Source organism: Cavia porcellus, unplaced genomic scaffold (genome assembly GCF_034190915.1).
Source record: "Cavia porcellus strain 051 isolate PalLab524CR breed Dunkin Hartley unplaced genomic scaffold, mCavPor4.1 scaffold_28, whole genome shotgun sequence".
Classification (NCBI taxonomy): Eukaryota; Metazoa; Chordata; class Mammalia; order Rodentia; family Caviidae; genus Cavia; species Cavia porcellus.
Window position 1 is genome coordinate 23,917,132 of NW_026947511.1, and position 20,568 is coordinate 23,937,699.

A 20,568-nucleotide genomic window follows, 5' to 3' on the forward strand; every position below is an offset into this window, starting at 1 on the left:
CACAAAATAATACAGTTAAGTCACTGGGGAGAAGTCTGGGCCAGCAGTGTGTTGCTGTGAATACTATGTCCATCGATGTGGAATATTGCGCTGTCTTGGTAAAAGATTACATTTCCTGTGGTTCTTTTCAAGTGGAACTGATGCAAACTGTGGCCCATGCTCTGTTTATGATTTAGTTTTGAATCAGACCTAAAAAGATTCCCTGGTCTGCATTGTTCTTCTCCTACACTGTTCATAAATTTATTTCAAATGCTTGTGTATGAAAATGTATCACATTTGAAATTGTAAATATCATTACCTTAATATCCTTAAATTTCTAAGCCATATTCAGCTTATGTTTTAGATATTAACATATGTGTACTAAACAACAGCACACCCACCTTCATAAAGCAAATAACCCTGGGTTTAAAAGACCAGATAAACATAAACAATTAAAATGGGGGAACTCAGTACTTCACTACCACAAACATACAAACAACAACAACAACAAAATCAGAGTAGCACCACATTTTCAAAAAAATGGGCTTAATATATACCTTCAGAGTGTTCCTCCAGCAACAATAGATTATACACCCTTTTCCATGGCACGTGGAATTTTCTACAAAACAAACCATATACGATCCAATAATGCAAGTATAAGTAACTACAAAAGAATTAAAATTGTACCACGCATATTATCAGATCACAGTGCAATGAACCTTGAAATTAGTGACAAAGAAAAAACAGAAACTATGTAAATATATGGAAACCAGACAATACACTCTTAAATAAACAATGGGTTACAGAAGAAGTCAAGGAAGAAGTAAGACAGTTTCTAGATCTAAATGATAATGTCATTACAATGTATTAGAACTTATGGGACATAATGAAAGCAGGGAAGTACAGAGCTACAAATGTCCACAGCACAAAAACAGCAAGTTCAAAGAAATAGCATAACTGTGTAGCTTAAGTTATTAGAAAAAACAGGAACAAGCAAATCTAAAGCTACTATAGGGAAAGAAATTTTAATGATCAGAGCAGAAATAGATGAATTTGAGATCAGGAAAAAATAGGATTAATGAATTGAAGAGTGAATTCTACAAAAAAATTAAAATCTACATACTATTAGTCAATTACATGAAAGAAGGCAATTAGAAGTTAAAAAGAAGAAAAAACAATGGCCACTGTTGAAATCAAGAGGAAACTATTTTGCAAACTTGTATGTCAATAAACTGAAAAACTTAGAAGAAATGAATACATTGTTGATCCATATAAAATGCAAACGGATAGATTGTAGATCCATGTAAAATGTCTTTTTTATATCTGTAACCGTCTGTAGAATCTTTGTTCCATTCTCTCTCCCATAGTTCCAGATATAACTATAAATATAAAATGACCTCTTCCAAATGTTCATTTTATTATTCAACCTAAAATATTAACATATAAAATACAAGAAAGGTGAAAAACCAACTACAGTAACTTTGTTTCACATTTATGACAATTTTAAAGTGTGTACAATGCAAATGCAATTAACCAGCATAATCAGCATTTTGTTAGTTTCCCTGATCAATTAAAACAACAAGAGTAGGTGTTTTCTAGATCTGGACCGTTTTAGGTTTTACTATTTCTTTTTGACAAGCTTCATCATAAGTTTCTTCAGATATCAGGAATTCAGTTTTTTGACAAATATTTTGTTGATCACTCAAAATATGACAGAATCTTTTAAGACTAACATGAAATTACATCTACATAGCATGGGAGGGGGATTGATTGGGAAAACAATTTTTGTCAAATTCTATTGATTCAACAGTGCTATCTATGTATATTTTTATTACTTGAATTAGTTTGGGTTGAGAGTGAGCAAGGAGTACTTATAAAAGATTGGGAAAGATTTATATTGACAACTCGCAGTTTACAAATTGTGTTGTCAAACCAGCCCAGCTATATTGATTGTCTAGGTATCAACATATCCATGCAGTTGACCATAGACAGTTGGTCATTTAATTAGCTACAGCTTCAAGTTTGGGAAACACTGGTGTTGGACAGAGGTCTTTGTGAAATACTTGTAGGAGGATGTGGGTCTTGTGATGTTTTGAGTCACTCTTTCAACAGAATTTTCTTAGACAGTGAAGTAACATGCAGTACTGGACAGTGAGGTAATTATAAAAATAAATTGGCCATAATCTTCACCGCTGAGTGGTATGCTATCAAAGGATACACAGGCAGAAAAAAGCAATAGATTTTTAGACACAACTGAGTTTATTCTTTTTGTCTTTTATGAGGTGATTCCATTTAGGCTGATTAAATGAAAGCTCAGAAAAAAATTGAAGATACATTTAAAGCATCATTTCCCCACATCTTTAAAAATTCATGTAGCAGTAACTTAGATATTTCACAAAAATGAAAACTTAAATTCTCTCCAGATTTTGTAGACAAATAAGCTCCTTCTAATATTAGGTATTTGTTTTTCAGCAAAGATTTCATTGACCACCTAATATTTGTCAGGAGACATAGTTGGGACATAATAAATATCCTCATCCCATAAAGCTTACATTTTAGTGTGACAGATCCTTAATCAGCCAAATAAAATGCAGAATAATATACTTTCAGGTTCCAGTGAATGAATAGGAGAAGTGAGGGCAAAAACTTGGGATCTACACTAGCAAGGGCTATCATGGAACCCCTTCCAAAGAGAAGCCATTTGTAAGCTATGTGTGGTGGTGCATCATGTAATCCCAGAACTCCAAAGGCTGAGGCAGGAGAATCTCTGTAAGTTCCAGGTTGGCCTGAGCTACCAAGTGAGTTCAAAGCCAGTGTGACTATGTAGATAGGGAGACCCTTTCTCAAAAAACCTCACCAAAATGAAATAAACAAAGAGGAGCCATTCATGAATGATAATATAGCTAAGTGAGGTTGTGAGAAATAGTATTTCACGTAGTGTGAATAACACCTTTAAATGTGTATGTATACTTACTTCGTTAAAACTTTGTGCTGAGTGTTTTGAACTTTTATCTTTGGATTCATTTAGCATTAGTACTTTAGTGATTTTCTTTTCAAAGTTTTCTGAACTGGCAGCTATGATACAAACAAAGGCATTTCTCTTTTGCACTAATTACTGTTTCTTAATTACTAACAAATTACTTCTATTTGAAGCAGAATATTTTAGTGTTCCTAAAGTCAGTAGGAGTGCTATGTGAATATTTTAAAGCACAATATGGCAAGAAGAATTCAAGAAATACATATCTTTCTTTTGCCCAAACATAAGATATTTTAGCAATTTTTTACTTTATTATTTATATTTGACTTATTGTAATATTGCATGTTGTAAATAATAACAAAATAATCCAACTTAGTTTGAAGCATGGGAATCTACTGCTGTCTTTAAAATTAATGGTGAGCATATGTGATATTCACAAATTAGAAAAACAATGAGCTGGAAAGCTAGATGTAGTTTATTAGAAAATGCGGTAAAAATAGAACTTGGATTGGATACTGAAAGTTTTTTTAATATATTGATAATAATGAAGCATGATTTTTTCATTATCAATACAACAAATATGAAACTTTACATATATTCTTAGCCAATAAATAATATTTACTATAAAACATTGGTTTTCAAAAATAATATTAAATGACATATAAGCAAAACTCATAGCCATAGCTCTAATCATAAACTTATGAAGCATGAAAAATCTATGAATGGCAAAGTATGTGGAATAATCTAATGAAATCATGTTTCTAATAGTTAATTTATCTTTCCTTTGCCATTGTACTAGTCTCAGAAAACTTTTTATATTTGTAATAGTATCTAGGTTATATGAAGTCTGAAACAACAGGCTGATCTATAATGTTAACATTACCTCTGATTTCTTTTTATTCTAGGCCACAAATCAAAAGTACTACCTTAGAAACTAGAAAGCTGGTTAGATAAGATGGAAAATTTAGAAGAACTTAATACAGATTATCCTGTTAATTCCTTTCAGTCTCCTATGATGTTAAAGGAACTTGGTTCTCATTTGCTATTAATTTAGGAAAGTTTATTTTTGATGGAAGAGAAGGTCCGATAGAGGAGCACTGTTGAGAGAGACAGCTGGAATTTAGAAATAAATGGCCCCAAATAGGGAGATCATTAGAGCAGATGGGCTCAAGTCCAGTGTCACAGGCTGGAATTTTCCTTCAAAATAAATTAGTAAACTATGCTTAATTATACCTTGAGTACTCCAGTGAGAACATGGTTTAATAAGCTCCTAACCAAGTTTCAGTGACCTCTATCTGCAGGAAGGAGTTTTCTGGTGTGAAGGGTGACTTTTCATCATCAAAGTCTTGACCTGTTAGAAATATTCTTGATAGGAAATGACAGAAATACCTAACAAACAAAAAAGGGTTTCAGTCTTGCACCATAAAAAGTCTGCAGTTACAAAGATCAAGACTAGTGTGGTGATACATAGATGTGTTTAGGAATCCATAATAATTCAATCATGTTTTATCTATTCTAAGAATATTGGATCTTATTTTTGTGCTTTTGGATTCAAGGTAGCAAAAAGACTGTTGTGCCTTTTAGATCTTAACTACCTTTCAGGCAGAGAGAAAGTCAGGGAGAAGGGTAGAGCATTGTTTGTGAAATCTTTCCCTAAAGTTCTGTGACTTAAGATTGCATAGCTATATGCCCTGAACTAAACTACATGGACAAAGGAACACTGCTAGCAATAAGGGATTTTTCAGACTCCCATTTTAGTAGTATGCCTTCCTGGTTCAAAATAAAATACTATAATAAAGAAAGAAAATGGAGAAGGGTTTTGAGCAGGTATTGAGTAATATGTGATATGTTCTAAAACTTTATAGTCCTGTAGATCTTTACCAAGCCAGCTATGGGACTCAAAATAAAAAGCACTTTCTCATTGACTAAAGAAGAAATGTACACATTAGTATTGATTACCAGCAGTGGTTCTAAGGTTCCAAAGCTACAGTCAGGGCAAGCATTGGCATGTTAAAATGTTACGATGATACTAATCAGTGTGTTATATTTTTATCACTATGGCAAAATATCTAAGACAATCAATTTTACACAACAAAGATTTGGTGTATCTCACAGTTTCGGAGGTTTTAGTACACATTCAGCTGGCTTCATTGCTTTTGGGTCTGTGGAAAGATCGTACATTATGGCTATAGTGCAAGGGAGAGGAAGCTTCCCACTCATGGTGGCTGGAAAGCAAGGAAAAGAAGAAAAAGATCTATAGTTCCAATTTCCCCTGAAGGGCATGCCTGCAAAGACCTACTGTTCCTCCCATTAAGCCCCACCTCATGAAAGCTGCACCATTTCCTATAGTGTCACAGGATGGGTATCAAATCGTTAACAGATGGGGCTTCAGGGGACATTTTAGTTTCAAACTATAATAGTCAGTGCAGCTGGAAAGCAGTGGCTGACATTATCACAAAGCACAAACCACAAAATAATGTGGTAATCTCATGCCCAGTCAAGTGCTTCCAGAGAAAAACCAGCTAACTCAGGCTTCAAGGTTGTGAAAACATGGAATGAACATTCTTGGAAGTTTTCACAACTGACTCATTAATGTGTTCAGTAATCCAGGATATCCCTAAGATATTCTGAGAAGATATTAAAAAGAAGACTTTAGAAAAACATTTATTTTCCTGCTAGTTGATGGAAAGAAGTAATTGTGTTTTAAAGTCTGTGATATTATTTGGAATATGGAATAATGAGACTCATTGATAGATGAATCCTCAGGCCTTTATTTCATATATGCCTTTATCAATTTTTAAAATTGTTGTTTTATTACTTTGTCTTAATCTTTCATCACTAAGTTTTCCTTCACATCAATGATATTGGCATTTTTACATATAATGACTACGTATGAGACAGATATAGAGAACAGCTTTAATGTAATTTGAAAGAGGTAGACCAAACACATTATAGTTAATATTAACCAGTATTCATTGTTAATGAGAATTCAGCTGTTACATTTTACTAAGTATTATGGTACACATTTTACAAGTATTTTCATTTGATCTCTGGGACAACTCTCAGAAATATAAGTTATCGTTACCATCACTTTACAGAAGATAATATTTAGGTTTTAAGAAACTAAGTCATGTGATACAGTTATGCACATGACAAGATATAGACTTGGTATTTGAAGCCAGTCCTTCTGGCGTGGATGGATAGCAGTAATATTGTTAGACTGTTTACATTGCCAATACCAGTGCCCTATCTTCAGTATTAGACACTATAGGGAATTTTCCTTCTTTCTCTTTGCAGTTTTCTATGCCAGTCATCCGTATGGTTTCCATAAACACAGTGTTTTGTTTTCTCCTCAACAGCTCCTCATTCTTGCTTAAAATATTTCATAATTTGGTTAAGACAAGTTTGAGTCCTTTTATTTCTTGTGTTTTATAAGCCATAATGATGGCTCATAAAAGATATGATTAGGTTAAAATATTTCATTGAATTTTTAAATCAGTATTTCATATACAATAGATACACTGAAAGATATTTATATTTTTGGCACTGTCCTTCCATTGCAGTTGAATTACTTGAGCTTTCTTCATCTTATTTTAAAAATATATAACCACAGGAAATTTAAGAAATGTTTTAAGTTTGACCCCAATATAACATTGTTACTGTCATGTTAATCTTAGTATATTTTTATACAGAAAGAATGAGCATTTCATGAATAACAATTGATGCAAAAATAATAAGTTTCTTTATTAGGCTTTTTGTATTTCTTTGCCTGACATTTGCAATGTTCATTAGTTTAGGTCATGCTCATAGGCACGATTTTGTGATAGGAATAGGTCATGGGTGTGATGTAAGAGAAACAGTGAGCCCTGTGCTGAGATTTTTATGGTTGTGTCACCTTCAGCAGAGCTCTTAACTTCTTTTTAACTTTAACTGAGTCATTTGTAAAATAAAACAGTAACTAATGAAGTTGTCACAAAAATTAAATTATGGAGTAGGTGCAGAACACTTGGAGGACTGTTAAGTACAAAATAATTGTGCAAAATTTGTGATTGTTATTTCTAGAAAAGTTAAGTGTTGCCTTTATAATAAAGGTCAGACTTCCTGCCTGATGAGGATTTCATGAGGTGATTTCTTATATCAGGAAGAAACAATAGTTTTACTCTTTCCTACTGGCCTACATTTTCCTATGGGTCTTATATTTCTCTTTTCCACTGAATTCCTTGGGTAAGACAGTACTTATAATCTAATTTTCAAAAAACTGCATTTTAGTAAGAGTGAAATATGTTGGAACAAAACAAGAAAGTTTTTTTAAAGAAAACTGAGAGAAAGGAACATTAGCATCTAGTATTGTCATTCAATAGGCAGATATTATTAACCTAATTTAGATCTCCATGTTGGAGAATTACTCAGGTCATTAATTTTTGAAATAGTCAAATGATTATTTGAGATTGATTGAATTGAACTCACAATTAGCAATCTCAATATGTGTTACATTGAGTCTGTGGTTGCAAGTATCAAAATTGATATAACTTGAGCAAAAGGACCAAAATTTGATGGGAATGCCACTAATCTTGAGTGGAAACAATTTATATGCAGCTTGTTTTCAGAAATTTAAGGGAACATTTTTTGTTTTCTTTCTTTTTTTTTTTTTTTTGTTTTTTTTGTTTTTTTTGTTATCTTCTTTTGCATGTTTGGGTTTATTTCATTCTTTTCTATCAGTACACTGGCTCTCTCTGAATCTGAAGTTCCAAAACAGAAGGAAAATGAATACCAGGTTCTCAATTCAAGTTTCTATGCTGCACAAACAATATAGTATAATTTTCTTACTTCAATACTAAATTCACAGAACAAGCACACTTACTGATATAATTTGGTCAGGATCACAACTGGGTCAAGAGACAGAATAATAATAAAAAAAAAGTCAAAAATTAAGATTTTTAGTTCAGCAAATGACATAAAAGTGATCTAGTCCACATATTCAATAAATTATAAAACATTTACAACTAGATTCTAATACAGAGATAACACTGAAATTCCATCTCACTTCAGAAAGAATGGCTATCATCAAAAATCAATCAATAGCAAATGCTTGAAAGCCTGTGGGGAAAAAGGAACCTTCTCCACTGTTGATGGGAGTGTAGACTGCTGCTTTTCTTGTGATAGTGTGGAGATTTCCTCAAAAAACTAGGATAGGACATCCAATCCAATCAAGTTATTCTTATTTTAAGTATTTTCCCAGAATTGAAAATATCATGCCACAGTGATATATGTGCAACCATGTTTATAGCAACACAATTTGTAATAGCTAAATATTGAAAACAAACCAGATGCCTATCAACCAAGGAACAGATAAAAAAGATGTGGTATTTTTACACAATGGAGTACTACTCATGTATACAGAAGGATAAACTTGAGACTTTTATGAATGCAACTTGAGACCAATACTCAAGTGAAATAAATCAAGCTTATGTGTGTATCATATTATCTCCATAGTATAAAAAGCTGAAAGAGTAAATATGATTCAAAATATACAGTAGATACTGTGAAAGTGAAGGTAAAGAAACTGCTCCAAATGAAAGAACAACTGGGATAGGGGAAAGGAGAAAAGAAAGAAGAGAAAAATATATATGTATACATATACACACACACACACACAAGATAGATAAATATATTACTAATCTCTGTTAGTTTGTCAAAAGAATGGTTTGTGTTTTTATCGTTTGATCATTTTTCAGGTCTATATCTTGCAATTTGAACAACTATTTTGAAGATAACAATACATGATAAGTTAACCATTGTTTATGAAAATAGAATCTGATAGATTTTCTCATGATGAACTGGTAGAAAACTTTAGTTTAAAGGAGCGAATATGGCAAACAGAAAGCAGCAAATCATCAAGAAGATTTTACACCATGATCAAGTGAGATTCATCCCAGGAATGCAGGGATGGTTTAGTATATGCAAATCAATAAGTGTAATACATCATATCAATAGAATCAAAGATAAGAATCATATGATCAACTCAATAGAAGCAGAAAAAGCTTTTGATAAAGTCCAAAACTCATTCAGGATAAGAACTCTATGGAAAATTGGAATAGATGGTCTTTACTTCAATTTGATAAAAGTCATCCATGGCAAACCAATAGCCAGCATCACATTAAATGGTCAAAAACTGAAAGCTTTCACTCTAAAATCAGGAAAAAGACAAAGCTGCCAACCATCACCAGTTCTATTCAATATAATGCTGGAAATATTAGCCAAAGCAATTAAACAAGAGAGAGAGAAATAAAAGGAATAAAGATAGAAAGGAAGAGGTTAAACTATCATTATTTGCAGATGACATGATACTCTACATAGAAGACTTCTAAAACTCCACTTCTAGATGTAATAAACAAATTCAGTGACATAGCTGGATACAAAATCAACGTTCAAAAATCAATAGCATTCCTATACACAAACAACAAACTCATTGAGAGGGAAATAAGAGAAACTATACCCTTCACAGTAGCTTCCAAAGAAATGAAATACTTAGTAATCAATCTAAGAAATGAAGTAAAAGAACTATTCAGTAAAAATTACAGTATTCAAAAAAAAAAAAAAAGAAATTGAAAAGGATCTCAGAAAATGGAAAGACAGGAGGAGCAATAATGGCAGATAAGCAGCAGAATACAAAAACTCCCTGAGGGAGACAACTCAGATGCCAGAATAAAACATTGCAGGTGGTAGAGACAGAGGGAGATGGATCCTTTTGAACCAGGAAGAAACTAAAGGGAAAAGAACCGGTCAAACATGCAGTGCCGGGACTACCACTGGAGTAGCCAAGATTAGCAGCCACAGTGCTCTCGCTGCAGTGCCTGAACTCATGCAGCCACAACTCCACAAGTCACCTGAATTCCTCTGCTGCAGTTGAGCTCCCCAAATTCCTGCCACTTTGATTGACCTTCCTGAACTCCCACTACTGTGACTCACTGGAACCGTGGTCACACTGAAGTCAGAGGTCGTCAGTGCAATGGAGAATGGAGCTGGCAAGGGACCTGCATTGACCTGCAGTGAGTGCTGAAAATAAGACCCTCCCACAGGAAAGAGGCAACCAATTGGATGACATGTTGGAGTCAGGCAGGACTGGCAGGAACAAGGAACAGCAGTGATTTCTGTCAGTTGTTCCCCTCCCAGATCAGATTGGTGGGATATGCCTGGCCTGGGTCACGCCCCTGGCCGGGACCCAATAAGTCACCCCAAACCAATTCCATATGCCCAGCACACACTAATGCAGTGGATGCCCCTACAGGTTGACTGACCCAGAAGTGAGAAGCAAGCATACACCACCCCTGTTTGCACCTCAGTGACCAATAGCAAACTGGAGAGGGCAGAAATTCCTAGCCAGCATGCTTCAGAAGAATCATAACCAATAAGGAAAGTGGCTGAGACCTCCTCTATACACCTGTTTGGAAGAAACCAAAAACATGACAAGAGAAAGAAACAAGAAAAAGTCCTCAGGCCTCAGCCCTGAGAACATTGATCTAGGAGAGGTAAATACAAAAGAGATTGAGGGCATGCAATATCAGACATGGCATCAGTGGACGTAAAGAGCTATGTTCAGCACGTCATAGACAAGCTCAAAAGTGAAATATCTAATCAAGTAAAGCAAGATATAAGTAGATTAATAAAAGAAATGCTAAGCACCTCTCAAGAAGACACAGATGGAAGAATTGGAGGAACACACAAAAAAGAGAGAAACATTCAATGAAGAATATAAAGAAAATCTAGATTACATGCAGCAGGTTCAAAGAGACTACCAGGAAATTAAAAACTCCATTAAAAGCTGGCAAAATTGCTTGAAAGAAACTAAGGGTAGACTATCAAAACTTGAAGACAGGTTTGCAATGTGTGATTATAAATGGAAAAATTTCTTAAAAATAGCAAGGAAACAGGCAGTAATAATAGAAAGGCTAGAAGATGACAAGATAATCTATAGCTTAAGAATATAGAATGTGAATGAAGAAGCAGGAGAAAAAACAAAGAAAATGCAAAGGCTATTCACAGAAATAATTAAGGAAAACTTCCCAAGCATAAGAAAAGGAAATGATATTCAGATGTATGAGGCATACAGAACTCCAGCCACCTACAACCAAAACAGAGCTACACCCAGGCATATAATAATCAAGATCCCAGAAATTCATATAAGAACAGAATAATTAAAGCTGTCAGAAAAAAGAAATTGATCACCTATAAAGGAAAACCCATCAAAATCATGGCAGTCTTCTTGACACAGACCATCAAATCAAGAAGAGCTTGGAGCAAAGTATTCTAAGCCCTGAAAGAAAATAATGTCCAACCTAGACTGATGTACCCTGAAAAATTGTCTCTAGAAATTAATGGAGAAACAAGATGCTTCTAAGACAAAGAGAAACTGAGGGAATTCACAACAACCAATCCAACCCTACAGAGAATATTGAAGGGCATTCTAGAGAGAGAAAAAGTACCAGGATTTCACGAACAGTAGCAGAGAGGCCTCAATGAATGGAGCAAAAAGTGGAATGAAGGAGAAAAGCGGACAACTAATGGCAGAAAAATAATGCAACAGAAATGAAGCAGAGAAAGTTGTCTCTAATCTCTAATATAGACAGCTGTGATACACTAAAAAAAAAAAAAGAAACAAAAAGAAAAAAGAAACACATGCAGAGTAGATCAGGAGATAGGGTCCACTGAGATGCTCTATATAGGGAATATAATTAACCTTAAAAAGGGTTTACATTGGAAATCAAATATGAGAAAACAATGCTCTATGTGACAGGGAACCAGAGAGTAATAAGGGCAACTCAATCAGTACCTGCAGATAGGTTGGAAAGACAGGTTTTGTAGGTAGAGGAATACAACTTGAGATCAAGTCCAGGAGGGAGAAGGTTTGGAACCACTTAGGTAAAGAGCAAGTTGCCCCCAAATCTAAAAACTGAAGGAGTTGGTGGGACCCAAAAATGCACAGTGCACCTTGTGGGAGTGAAATGGAATGAATAGTCTGAAAAAGAAGGCAGAAGATATTGTTAATAGTGATCAGGATTTAAAACCCACATTACTCACACTGATCTGTTTAGATAAATTGTATTCTGTCCCAGTTTGTCCACCTACACTAGAACTGAGGGCACAGACAGCTATCCCCAAAATAGCAGGATATAGTATGGTAAGCATCCTTAATTTCCTTAACTTAATCCTTAACTTAATCTGAAGCTCTGTGTAATTTATACTATTGTACCATAACTGATCTTAGTTGAATCTGGTTTGTCAGATTGCTATTTGGTATCAACAGATTTTATTCAAAACTGTTATGATTTATAGTATCAAATTTGATAGTATAGGCAACTACATTGAAGATGACAAGATTCACTAAAATACCCATTCTGGTTTGATTATTACCTGTTTTTGAAGTTTTACACTATCTACAATGTTTCATTTTTATTAATGTTATTATGTACTGGTATATTCAATTATACTATGCCTGATGGTATAGACAATTCTACTGAAGATAACAAGAGACACAACACAGTAACCATTGTAGAACATCTTGTACTGTGGTTTTATAAGACTTTTTAATTTCATGTGTTTATAGGAATATGTTTTGTTTTGTATTTGTTTTGTTTCTCCATATAATATAGAAAGGATAGAAATACATGGAAAGGCTCATGCATGCATAGAACTTATAAACAGTTTATGAGACCTGATCTTATAACACATGATGAAATGAACAATACTTGAAGAAAAAGAAACAGTACAGTACCTAGTGATGATCCTGTAGTGTAATTATGTGAAAGCAGCAATACTATTATTCTTTGTTCAGTGTTTTTAGCCTGCTTTGGTTTGTTTAATCTTAACATACATGAAGGTTTGGATAACTGCATGTATGTTTAAGTGTATAGAATTGATAACTATATTACTAGGTTTTTGCTGGATAGTTGAACAGAACTGTTTTCAGGCTTGCTACTTGAATGTCCACTTTGTATGGTTCACTTTTGTAACTTGAACAAATACTTATAAGAGGACAATATGTAATTATCAACTAGTGATTTCTAATTGTTTATTTTTTCTTTGAAAGTATGTATTATTTCTACCCCTTTTCTGTTTTGTTTATTCTTTCTTTAAATTAAATAAATAAAATGAAAAAAAAAAACATTCCTTGTTCATGGGTAAGAAGAACAACCATTGTGAAAGTGGCCATTCTCCAAAAATTGTTATAGAGATTTCATGCAATTCCAATCAAAATAATATAATATACCTCACAAATCTGGCGAAATCATTCCTAAAATTTATCTGGAACTACAAGAGAACTAGAATAGCAAAGGCAATTCTGAGCAATACAGGCAAGTCAGGAGGCATCACAGTCCCTGACTTGAAGTTATAATACAAAGCTACTGTGATAAAATCAGCATTATACTGGAATAAAAACAGACCTGAGGATCAATGGAATAGCTTGGAAGATACAGGCACAACCACAAACACACTCAGCCACCTTATCTTTGACCAAGGGGCCAAAAATGTTCAGTAGAAGAAAGATAGACTCTTTAATAAGTTGTCTTGGAAAAACTGGCTTTCCATATGCCAAAAACTAAAATTAGACCCATGCCTATCACCATACCCTAAACTAAAATCAAAAGGGATCAAAACTTTAAATATTAAAAAGAAACACTAAATACCAGAAGACAAAGTATGTAGAAACCTTGAAGACAAAGGGGTCAGGCAGAGAATTCATGAACAAAAATCAAACTGTATGGGAAATACTGCCCAGAACCAACAACTTGGATCTCAAGTTATTAAAAAGTTTTTGTATGTCAAAAGGAATCTCCAACAGAGTGAAAAGAAAGCCCATAAATTGGGAAAAAAATCTCAGTCAAATGTCCCTCAGACAAAGGACTTCTATCTAGAACATACAAAGAACTTAAAAAAAAAAATGAGGCCCCAAAAATTCAAAGACCCAATCCAAAAAAGTAAATCTGAGATGAATATACACTTCTTAAATAAAGAAATACAAATGAAAAAAAATACATGAAAAATGTTCAACATCATTGGTCATGGAGGAAATACCCTGAGATTGCATCTCACTCCTGAAAGAATAACAAGGATCAGGAAAACCACCAATAATAAATGTTGGAGAGGCTGTGGGCAAAATGGAACACTTCTGCACTGTTGGTGAAGCCACTGTGGAAATCAGTGTGGAAGTTCCTCAAAAAGCTGGGGTCAGGGGTCCCATTTGACCCAGCTATTCCACTTCTGGGCATTTTCCCAGAAGAACTGAAAGGATCATATTACAGTAATATATGTGCATCCATGTTTATAGCAGCACAATTTGTAATAGCTATTTCCTGGAAACAACCAAATGTCCATCAAGTGAGGAATGGATAAAAAATGATGTGACGTTTTTTATACAATGGACTGCTACTCAGTGACAAAGATAGACCACACTGCAGCTTTTATAAGTAATGGATGCGACTTGAGACAGTATTCGTAATTGAAATCAATCAGACTCCTATGTGTACATACTGTATTGTCTCCATAGTGTAAGAAACTGAAACAGTAAATAAGACACAAAATCCTTAATAAATATTGTGAAAGGATGAGAAACTGCTCAAAGAGAAAAAAATAAACAGGGAAAAAGAGAAAAGAAGGAAGAAAACAAAATAAGATGTAAATTTGGTTACTAACATGATTGTACTACTAATTCTATTAGTTCTTGAAACAATACAGAAAACATCCATAGAATTAGATCAATTTTGCATGACTATATCTGGTGATTCAAATGAGACTTATGAAGATAGCTATGAAAAACAGCAAAAACTGTTTTGTTCCTGCTAGCTTGTTTTGAAAGCCTACAATGGTATTATTTGAGGCTCTTATATATAGTTATTTATTTGTTGTTTTGTTTTTTCATCTAATACAGAAAGGATAGATGCATATATATAGCCTTATATATGTCTAGAACTTCACCTAAAGAGTTTTAAAGAATTGATTTTAGTATGTGTGATAGTATTAACACTTACACTGAAGAAAACAAGACGTCATGGTAGCTATTGATGATTTCCTATCATTTTGATTTAAAAGTCAATATTACGTTTATTCTTGGTTTGAATTGGTTTTAGTCTGTTTTTAATTATTTGATTCCAATATGATATTCACAGCTATTTTGAAGAAAACAAGAAACATCATGGTAGCAATTATTGATTTCCTAGTGTCTGGTCTTAAAAGTCCTTGAGGTTTTCATTCTTTTATTTTTATTGTTTTTATACTATTTTGGTTTGTATTAACTTATTGTGTGTGAAGGTATGGATAACTATTTTGAAGAAAACAAGAGACATTATGGTAACCACTATTGATTTCCTGCTGTCTTTTTTTGAAATCTTGTGTTATTTGCAATGTTTTACTCTGCTCTTTCTTCTGTTTTGTTTTGTTCTCTTTAAAATAAAAAAAAATTAAAAAAATAAGGTAGCCAATAGTGAATTTTAAATTAGTTTGAATTTTTATCTGATGTGGTCTAAGTTCTTTCTCCTCTTCAAATTGAATTACTCTTACTTTTTATTTAAAAAATCTTCCATCATATTATATGTATAAAACTCATACTTACCTATGTGATTATTCATAGTTATTGCAAAGATTGACTCTTTATTAGGGTAATGTTTTGGAAGTGCTGCTCTAATACAATTGACAAAGCATAATACAATTGACAAAGTGACAAATGTTCACTGGAAGAAAGATAGCCTTATCCATCATGTTTATAACTTTTGATAATTCTTCAATCTTATTCTGGGCACATAGCTTTTGGCTTGCTTGTGTAACCTACTCTTTCTGTCTGTATCATCAGTCCTAACAGTCTTTGACAAGTGTTTTTGGGTTGGACTGATGTTTGTACCAAAAGGCAGATATCAAAATTATTTTGATATAAAGAGCAGCTATTTTTTGGTGTCACTACTAGTCAGGATACAGGAAAGGAGATGACATATGCAAACTAGCACACTGAAGACATTAATAAAGGAATTATTATACAACTAAAATACAACCAGTGGGGTACAACTACTGATAGCAAAGAGAGTTATTATCACCTCCAGACATGAAATGGAAAGAGAAATGCAATTGAGCAGAACCTGAAAATCTCTATGAAGAGGATCACTCATGTTCCATGACCTGGTGGGAAGAAAGCCAGGAATTAAGGACAGCATTAGAAGCATCTTAAAATATGCACAGTTATTAGCTGCTGATACTGAAGCAAGTGGAATGTAGAAAGCAAATGAATTAGTTGCTTGGTACAAAATAGAATACAGAAAGGTAAAGAGAATTAGGAGGGACAAGTAACATATACCCTGTCTAAAGTCCGTACTTTACAATAATTGCTCTCTTTTTCCTTGTCTCTTTTCCTTCCAGGACATATAAAGTTCCAGGAACATAATTGTGTTATAAGTAACTTACACAGAGATAGCTTTAATTTGGTAAATTGTATATACTATATAGGGTAAATTTTACCTGATGATGGGTATGACTATAATGTGTCTTTACACCTGAATGTATACACATGTTTTAAGCATCATTTTTTTTTTCATGGCTTAGGATAATACTTTAGCTTTAGGGTATTCCAAATAGTGACTCTGGATATAGTGAACTCACATTTTTAGTTCTTTAATTAATATGATAACCTTAATTCTGTCTAAACTGTAGACTCTGTGACTGTGCTCTCCCTGATCCAAAACTGTGTTCAACCAACATTCTTTGCACAGACAATAGAGGACCATTGACAATTCTCTTGTTTTTTCTTGATGAGAAAATTCAATTTCTTTTTGGAGTTTCAGCTAAAAGAAGACTTGCATTATGCAGCCCATGGTGTTGTCTGTGTAATAAAGAAGGTCAGAGATATTGCTATTTAATAAATTCAAATTCAATGTTTCTGTGTAACACTATTAAACATACATTCCTGCCCTCCACCTTACCCTGTTAAGCAGCTCAGAAAGGCCATACTTAATCATTGTTATGCTGAACAACGTTGGAGCTATGCAAGCATTTTCAGCAGAACATGTCCTTTGCTAAATTCAGGTTAGCAAGGAGATAGTGTTTGTCACTTATTTTGTAATTGGATTGTGATTTTAGTTGTAGACATATAATGACTTGAGGAATCATTTCAGTGTCCTCAGTTAGAATGTATGTCCAGGAATCTCCAAAAATTAGGATGGGGGTTTTCTACCCGCTAATCACATGGTATGGTTATTAATTTAGGGTTACTCAGTTGTTATTGGTAGGAGAGACTCTGTTACATGTTGATCTTGTTTTCTTTTTAAAAAAAATGAGCCCACCTTTCAAAAGATCACAGTATACTTTTTCATGGGCTCCTGACTGCATATATTATTTCAGGTTAGTTTCTATGAAAGGAATATCTAGTGAATTAATCACATAAAAAGGAAAAAGGCGACCTGCAACAATTTTTATGAATAGGCAAGACAAAACAGTGCCGGATGTACAGAGATTTCCGACTTGTGACCTCACAGATATCATATTTTCCCTGTCGTCAGCATCACACATCAGAACAGTGCACTTGTTACAATCAAAGAACCTTCACTGACAAATCAAATCACACAAAATCCAGTGTAGATCAGTGTTCTTTTTATTGCACATTCTGTGGGTTTGGGGTAACTACACAATGACATATATATACGGTGAGAGCATTATGCAGAATAATTTTACTGTCCTAAACATCATCTGTGTTTCTCCAGTTCATACACTCAGTCCAGGAAGTTTTAGATTAAGGATTTCCTGATAATCTTTAATCATTTTATTCCTATGTAGTTTGTCTTTTCTAATGTGACATATCATTGTAATTATGCATAATATTTTAATGTTAATGTGTTTTATTTAATAACATACATTTAAGTTTCTGTCATACTACTAGTAGCTTGATAGCTCATTTCTTTTAAACACTAAACAATTTTCCACTGTGTGCATATTGTATTAACTAACCAGCAATATCTGAGACAAAATACAGTGCATGGAATCTGCAACCTAAAAGAGACTTTTATTTTGGCTTATATTTTCAATGAGTTCAGTTCATTGTCTGGTAGTTCCAAGGTAGAAATGGCGCGGTGATGGGGTATGGCAATAGAAAGCTGCTCATTCATGGAAGCAAGCAATCAGAGGTAAAAATGAGAAGCCAGAGATAAGAATATACTTTTCCAGGCCACACCCTCTATGGTTTCATTTTTCAGACTGGACTCTACCTCCTAATAGCACATTCAACCCTAAATTTATATATTAGTCCACTGAGAAATGTAGCATCCTTGTAATTCAAGGCCCTTCCAAATTTCCCCCTCTGAATGCATGAGACATTTGGGGGAGATTTTTAGATCTAAACTATAAAATTTTACCTCTGTCCCCAAAAGATTCATATCCATCTATTTATGCAAAATATATTTAGTCCATCTCTAAAATTGCCAGAGCTTTAATAATTCTAGAATTACTGAAATGTCTAAGTCCTGTTTCTGCTGAGACTTATGACAAATTCTTATCTGTGAGCCTCTGTAATAACTGAAAAGGACATTAAATACTTTCAACAGACAGTGCCACATGTTAAATATCTTGATTCCAAAAAGGAAAAATACGAGATAAAATCATTAGACCAAACCAAGACGAAAAACCAGTTGGGCAAACAAATCCTTTAGCTCCATGTTGTACAGGACATGTGGGTCAGCTCTTCCTGAAAGAAGACAGTTTTTCTCCACTGTACTTCTCCTTTGTCCTACTTCCAAATGTGCTGATATGTACAGAGCTGGATAGGATAATGCTCTACCCCCAGTTGGCTTTAAGCAATGCAAATGGGTCTAGCCCAAGTATCACCGATGTGTAGCTCTTGAAGCAATATGACACGTCTATACTGTTTCACCTATAGCTTCCTACTACTATGTGTGAGGGAGGCCGAGAGCCTTGAGAAAGAGGTGGTGATATCTCAGGACAAGAAAGCTACACATCAGAGCTGAAGCAGCTGACCCGAAACGCAACATACTTCTTCAAAGTATGTTATGCAGATTCCTCAAAGTTAGAGGATAACTGTTACCAGAATCTGGAAGCCTTTCTGCATACCTCTCTCTGTATATTTCAGAAGTGCCAAGTGTGTCTCTTACTTAGCACTGCACACAGTACTTAAGTAAGTACTTTCCACCATTATCACAGTCATTCAATCCCAAGCCACCTGCATCTTCATAAATTAAAAAACCCAGGTTTGGCCCCGGGTTGAGGCCTTTGTTCCACTTGGCCTTCGTTCTGACTGGATTTAGGACTCTTTGGCTCGCCACAACTGCAGATATGTTTCTGTCTCTTTATTCTCACCATGGGTTACACACAATTTACATGCAAGAATTCTAATAACTTTACCCTGGGATTACAATTTATAAATTCCTCCAGACCATGACACAGTCAGGACAGGCAGGCTTCTATACATGTTCAAGCTAGGGCAAGTTTTGGTGTGATGTGTCTGTCAGTGAGCTTAGGGTAGTCTCATTCTCGTGGTATCTCTGATTGGACAGTATATGGCCTCATTCTTTTGTGGACTTTTTGCTTACTGCCTGTGGCTTTCTTTAGTAGGCCATCCGTTTTCTGTATACTATAACAGGAAGTTATATTATATAACTTCCTGTTGTCTCCATTGCAATTTTGGATTCACTGTCACAGCTTCATACATTATTTTCTGATATCATTTTTTTGTGTGTGTCTTTTTCGTTTTTATCGGTACCAGGGATCGAACTCACGACTGCCTGCTTGCAAGGCAGGCACTTATGCCACTGAGCTAAATCCCCAGCCCCTCTGATATCATTTCTTGACCTCCCAAGTCTTCCTTTGAAATCCGGGTGCAAGCCGACTTGACATCATAACTCTTGCATTTTGTATGCCTGAGAAACCTTACCATGTGGATGACACCATGGTCATCATTCTTTTTGGGTAGTAGCCTGGTTCCAATGACCATTACAGCAGAGGCATTTAAGTACTTGCATTGTAGCATTTGGGGAAATAACCTCTGTGAAATCAACTCTATAGGTGGTCGTTTTAAAGCAATGGGCCCAGGGACTCTTTTCTGAAATGCAAAGGTTTGTACTTTCATACTGCTGAGCCTGTGAAGTACAAGGTCTGACTAGTTGTTGTAATAAATACAAGACATATTTCCTACTGTGCTGATGCAAAGTATTTGGCTTCATTTTAATGCGTATCTTTTCAGCAACCTTACTCTCCTTTGCCTCAATTTTACACCAACCTTTCTTTCTGGCAAAGCTTTACATTATTTATCTCTACATGTTTGCTTATGTTCTGCACTGCAAATCTAAGAATAGCCAGTGGTATCCATGTTACACTGTGAACATCACTTGGAGATTTTTAAAGCAATATCAATTAGTCTATCACCTTTAATTTCTGCCTCACACAAAGTCTTAGAATTGCTCAAAAAATGTATATATTTTTCTTTCCACTATGCATCATACATGATCTGTAGTCCAGCTTTAGACCAAATCCATATTTCCTCCTGAAACCTTATGAGCAAGGTCTTTTTTATCTGTATCCTAAAAGAATTTTGGTCCTCTGATCTCTGATTAGTATCACCCATCAAC

General features: G+C 34.4%; 1 long non-coding RNA gene across 2 annotated transcripts in view; it reads right to left on the reverse strand.

Moving 5' to 3' along the window:
* The window catches only part of LOC134473849 (uncharacterized), a 217,981-nt gene that overhangs the window by 153,263 nt on the left and 44,150 nt on the right, over positions 1-20,568 (reverse strand). Inside the window, exon 2 of one of the 2 annotated variants that reach the window (XR_010044313.1) lies at positions 537-598. The exons of the other annotated variant lie outside the window; for it this stretch is intronic. This is a non-coding gene — a long non-coding RNA (uncharacterized LOC134473849). The remainder of the gene's footprint in view (positions 1-536; positions 599-20,568) is intronic. 2 annotated transcript variants of the gene reach the window in all.